The sequence below is a fragment of the Daktulosphaira vitifoliae genome, unplaced genomic scaffold (genome assembly GCF_025091365.1).
Source record: "Daktulosphaira vitifoliae isolate Bord-2020 unplaced genomic scaffold, ASM2509136v1 Scaffold_4, whole genome shotgun sequence".
NCBI lineage: Eukaryota > Metazoa > Arthropoda > Insecta > Hemiptera > Phylloxeridae > Daktulosphaira > Daktulosphaira vitifoliae.
In genome coordinates this window covers 1,761,390-1,768,349 of record NW_026099575.1, presented here as the reverse complement: position 1 = coordinate 1,768,349, position 6,960 = coordinate 1,761,390, and positions in this window count along the sequence as shown.

Below are 6,960 nucleotides of genomic sequence, written 5' to 3'. Positions count from 1 at the left end.
TTGCAAAAATAGCAAATCCTCTAACTAATTTAATTAAGGGTGATATTAAAAAAATTATTTGGTTACCTGAACATGAGGAATCTTTTAATAGGCTTAAACAAATTTTAACTACTCATCCTGTTTTAAAACATTTTGATGATGACAAAAAAATATTTTTAAAAACAGACGCTTCTATTACTGGTCTAGGTGCATGTTTAGAGCAAGAACATAATAATATTTTATTCCCAGCAGGATATGCTAGTAGAAAATTATTAACTAATGAAAAAACATATTCTTCAACAACTTTAGAATTATTAGGTCTATGTTTTGGCGTAACTTATTTTAGAGAATATCTCTGGCAAAGGCACTTTGTAATTTTTTCAGACAATATTTCTATTCAGTACTATAAGACTCTTAAAATACCATCTGCTAGAATTGCTAGATTAACATTAAAATTATTAGATTTCAATTTTGACATAATATATAAAAAAGGAAAAGAAAACAAAGTAGCTGACGCCTTATCTAGATATTCAATTAATAAAATTTCAATTGATAATTCATTAAATACTCCAAATTTAAATTTAATAGATATCAAAGAATTTCAAATTAATGACGAATTTTGTAAATATATTATTGATGCCTTAAATAATAAAGACGTCCCAATCAAATACAAAAAAAAATCTAGACAATTTTCATTCATTAATAATTTATTATATTACAAAAAATTTATTCCAACAAAAAAAATTGAAAATTTATTAGTAATACCTTCTAAATTAATATCTCAAATTTTAAAATCTTATCACGAGAGCCCCATAAGAGGACACACTGGTATTTCACGTACAATTCACAAAATACAACAAAAATACTATTGGCAAACTCTTGTAAAAGATGTTACTGATTTTATTAAATCATGTACAAATTGTCAAATAAATAAAAAATTAAGTGGTAAACCTATTGGATGCTTACAACCAATACCTGTATCCAATAAGCCACTATCTAGATTAGTTTTTGATTATCTCGGTCCTCTGCCTACTTCTAATAGAAAGAAATATATCTTAGTAGCTACTTGTCATAGCACTAAGTATGTATTCACTAAAGCTGTTGAATCTGATACAGCCGAATCAACTGTAAAATTTATTATTCAAATAATTTCTCAATGGGGATGTTTTCAACAATTTACATCAGACAGAGGTACACATTTTAGAAATAATTTAGTTAAACAAGTCTGTGAAAACTTAGGAATAAAACAAGGTTTCTCAACTGCATACTCCCCCCAAACTCAGGGTTTAGTAGAAAAAATGAATGGGGTTATTTGTGCATCATTAAGAAATTATATTGAAAATAATGAGCAATCAAAATGGTCATATTACTTACAATACATAACTTTAGCATATAATTCAACTCCACAAACAAGTACTGGCTATAGTCCTTTTTACTTAATGCATGGTTTTGAACCATACTTTCCCATCGATAATAAAATTCTTCCTGATCATATTCCTTACGATATAATGAAATCATTAAAAAATTTACAAGATGTAAGAAACAAAATACCACTAATTATACAAAAAATTCAAGATATTCAGAAAAATAACTATGATAAAAAACATGTAATTTTAACATTTGATCCAGGAGATTTAGTACTAGTCAAATTTCCTTTTTCGCAAATAGGCAAATCACCTAAATTAGCCCCTAAATATAGAGGGCCATTTAAAATCATTAAAAAAGTAGGTGATCAAAATTATATTATTGAATTAACTTTAAACAATAAAAAGGTTAATGACACCGTGCATGTAAGGCGTCTCAAACCTTATTTTTCTAGACATTATGACTAATGGAACATTAACATTATTTATATAAAAAAAAAAAAATGTTATTTTAAAATTTACAAATCAAAATATAATAATTCTATTGTCACAACAATAATGTATCATGTACATAATTTTGAAACAAAAATATTAATCATAAATGACTTGAGTATTAAACAATTTTATTACATAAATTTAATAGACAATGGACCCATCTTGCCATAGAACTTTCACAACAAAAAAATTATTTAGCAAAAAAATCTCGTGGGAATGTACAACAAAAAAATTATGCTCTGAGTGCCATATTAGAGAAAATCACAGGAAAACAATTGTATATAATTATCACATCACTAAACACATTTTCAATTGGCGCAGAGATGTAACAGATTATTTTAAAAATAAACCTATAGCTTTTCTTTCATTGACAATTGCTGACTATGCACAGTATGACGTGGAATATGACATGCGTCAATGGTACAACGCTATATTCAGACTGAATATACCATCCGATGATGGCCACATAGGGTGGGAAAACAGTCTTATTAACAGAAGTATTACTAAAAAAGTTGAAACTCGCAAAAAATTTCGAATCCCTACAAATAATTATTGGAATCATTTGATATTTTTAATACTCATCAAAGAAGTAAACTTTAATTTTTCAGATTTAAGTACTTTAAACAGATACAATCTGTTTTCAAACAAAAAGGGAACCTCCTCTAAAGATCCTTGGGCATACACTTATGAAACTAGTTTAGAAATAATTAATAGTCAAAATGATTGGGTATATGATAGGGAGGCAGACTATAACAATGCAATTCGTAAATATGACCTAATCATTGTTGATAATTCTTTCACTTATACATTTATATCTTTTGATTCATGCACAACTTTTAAAGAATGTATTAAACATGTAAAAAATCTTTTTTATCCTAAAGAATTTGAGTATATTTCATATTGGTATCCTTTGGCTCCTGGAGAGACAAAAGATAATTTTTACAGAATATAAATACAATTTAACCTAATAACAATTTTATTATTTTTCTTCTAATAATATTCAATTAAATTTTTAAATAAACCATTTAATTACGCTAACTTTCATATTTACTAATTTTCCTCATAATATATTATTCCTACAGCTCTGCAATAGTATTTATCACAAATATTTAAAGGTTATTATTATAAAAAAAAAAATAAATAATATATTTATTAGCTTCGATGCGAAGCGGAGAAGGTATTAATTTTACTATGATGTGTTTTTTTTTTTTTTTATGTCTGTTGCCACTTTTTCTCAGCTCTCACTGGACCGATTTCTTTCAAAAATACGTCAAAAGATCACAAATCGTATCTAGTTGAAGACATTACCCTTAAAAATTGAAAAAAATTCCCTCGTTCCCCGCAAATGGGGGAAATATCCAAAAAAATTACAAATTTAAAAATCGCTAATTTTCGAAATTTTTTCACTTTTTTTTCTTAAAACTTCCATAACTTTTTGAAAAATCAACAAATCAACATAATTTTTTTTTATACTAAAACCTTAGATATTTACCTTTCATTTGATATCATTTTTTTGAAAATCTATCACTTAACCTGCTCATTGGGGGGGATTTAAAATGGCAACTTTTTTACAAAAATTAATTTTTTCAACTTAATTTTTGAAAATGTTCCGGAAAGACTGCGTCCTTTAAACATATATCAAATTAAAGCTTATTTTATGTACTACAAAATGAAAAAAAAAAATTTGTCCCGACACTTTTTTTTCTACATTTAAACGGCTGCCGTAGTTAAAAAAACACTATTTTTGTGTTAAAATTTTCGATTTTCGATTTTAAATTTTCAACTTAAAAATGCTATAACTTTTTGAAAAATGTATATATCAGCACAAATTTTTTTTTTCTAAATACATTATAAGTACATCTTTCATTTGACATACTTTTTATTAAAATTGGACAATTTCCCCTTATATAGGGGGCGTTCAAAACTTAAAATATTGTAAAAAACATAGATCTTTTTCAACTGAACTTTTGAAAATGTTCCGGAAATACTGCGTCCTTTAAACATATATCAAATCAAAGGTTATGTTATATACTATCAAATGAAAAAAAAAAATTTGTCCCGACATCTTATCTTCTATGTGCAAATGGCTGTCGAAAATTTAAAAAAAAATGTAATGTTTGCGATAAAAATTACATTTTATCGGGATGTTTTTTGTACTTAAAACTGCCATAACTTTTTCAAAAATGAACAAATAAAAATAATATTTTTTTGTATTGAAACCTTAGATATTTCCCTTTCATTTGATATAATTTTTTTTGAAAATCTAACACTTATTCTGCTCACTGGGAGGATTTAAAATAGTAACTTTTTTACAAAAAATAACTTTTTCAACTTAATTTTTGAAAATGTTCCGGAAATACTGCGTCCTTTAAACATATATAAAATTAAAGCTTATTTTATGTACTACAAAATGAAAAAAAAAAATTTGTCCCGACGATCTATCTTCTATACGCAAATGGCTACCATATTGAAAAATATACTATTTTTGTATGATAATTATGGGTTTTGTATTTTATTTTAATAGAAGTTGATGTTGCTTTTGCAATTATCCATCAATTTTTTAAAATTAAACACTATCTACAGATTTGCATCGAAGCGTTTCTTATGATAGTGATTTTAATCACTGTCAGATTAAATCTATACTGGACCCTACTATGCAATGTCTCTACTATGCCGCGACCCCACTTATTTTTTATTAATGTATTAATGTATTAATTGATATGTATTTTTAATTTAATATTATATAAAATTAAGGTAAGATGATTCTATTACTGCCAATCATATTTTCAACAATGTTTATCAATACTTATTCAATCATTGGATACGACTGCTCCACTGAATACTCAAACATAACGTCATTCAGTAGTCTTTCAGTAGAAGAATGCGAAAAACCTCAACCATCAAAAACCATGACAATANTTCAGTAGAAGAATGCGAAAAACCTCAACCATCAAAAACCATGACAATAGACAGAATAAAATTACTACAAAAAACTGAATCTCACAGCATTTACTACAAAACTTGCCTCATAACAATAGATTATTTAATTTTTAAATGCTCTACATTTGGTGATCTACAAACTTTACCTGATGGATATTATTCAGATGTTTCTGAAATAGGCACTGCACGATGTCATGAAATTCACAAAAAATTAATCTATCAATTACCATCGGGAGGAGTTATACACAATTTAAAAATCAATCACACCACTTTAGCCTCTTACACTATTGCTGGATCTATTGATCACAAAGGAAATTGTGAAGGCACCACATTTATTAATAATAGAGGTACTTTTCACAAATCAATAGTACAGGCAAAATTTCAAATTACCCTAACTGATGGTTATTCCACGGCAAATTACAGAGAAAATTCTATAATCCTTCCTTATGGTGCAAGATTCACATTATCTGAAGCATATGGTTTTGATTCGTCCAAAGGAGAAATCATATGGGACACAAACTCTCAAGATTGCAATCTGGAGTATGACGTATTATATGATGGTCCTGCTTCAATCATATCCGCATCATCTTTTTCAAACCCATCGGAAATAATTAAAACATTTCTAGTTGAAACAGAAGGAATCGCCTTTGCCTTAAAATATGTAAAAAATGTCGATGCTTGTGGAATACCGGTAGTTCAAACTGAACATCCTCAACTTTATATTATCACTCAATCAAGACACATGGAATCATTTAATTTAAAAACTATATCACCACAACGCACAGATTTAATCTCCTATGTAAATACAAAATTTGTTTGGATCGAACACCGTATTTCTAGATCTCTAAATGATTTATATAATGACTTAACAATGAAGCAATGTAACATAGAACGAAAATTATTGTTGCAAAAATTATCATTAGCCTCATATAGTCTAACAGAATTCGCATTTGTAATGTGTGAAACTCCTGGTTGCATGGCAATATTTAGTGGAGAAATCATTTACTTAATGAAATGCAAGCCAGTCATGGTAGAATTAGCAAAGAAAGACACTTGTTTTCATGAACTACCAGTAATATATCAAAATCAATCATATTTTATGGCACCAAAATCACATATTCTACAAAAATATGCAGCTGAAATAACTTGTAATAACAGATTACCATCTGCATATTCTTTAAATGGAGATTGGTTTGGACTAAATCCACACCTAATAGATGTAAAAACACCTCAAATTTTAAAACCAGAAACAAAATTTTCATGGAATTATAAATCACCTAAGTACTTGATGTCTGCGGGTATTTATAATCGTGATGTAATGACAGCGTTACAAAAACACTTAATGTTCTCTCAAGAAATTACAGCCATTCAAAACAACATCGTACGCCAAACACTGGGCTATGAAATTACCAATCAACTAAATTTTAACAAGCTTATAGATCCATCAGTCATAAGCTCAATGGTAGAAGACAAATTGCATCAAATGTGGGGATGGTTTACATATTTTGGTTCATTAATGTCCGGAATATTAGGCATTATCTTTATAATCAAAATCTTTACACTTATTATAAATTCTTTTATGAACATTCGTTTATTATATGACACCTTTGGCTGGAGTATTAGATTAATTTTTGGTATTTTTAACAATATAACTCACTACTTCATGCATAAAAATCACCAACAACATTATAATGTTAATAATGTTGAATTAGATATTAAAAACACTACAAATAACATTAAACCACAATCTCAATTAAAAATTCATTCTTTCATTTATCCAGATCTCAATAAATCAAATGTCAATCAATAATCATTCCAAGATGTCAGACAATATCATTGACATCCCATTCATCAACTACAGATATCCGCAATACTTAGAAAAACCAATTATGACTCAGTATGACAAAAATATCCATTATGATTCTACTAAATTCTACGTTTGGCGTTATGGGCAAACAATATACTTATTTCCAAAACAAATTACAAACACAAGACGGAAGTTTATTAATGCTAAAAGAAGAACAACAAGACAAAAAATATAGAATAATCTTTTGGTATATAATATATATATCATTAATAAATGAATTATTTTCATATATACTTATGTTGTACTATTTATCATTATTTAAACATTTTAATTATATTTTATTATTATACTATATTATTATTCAAATATTCTATT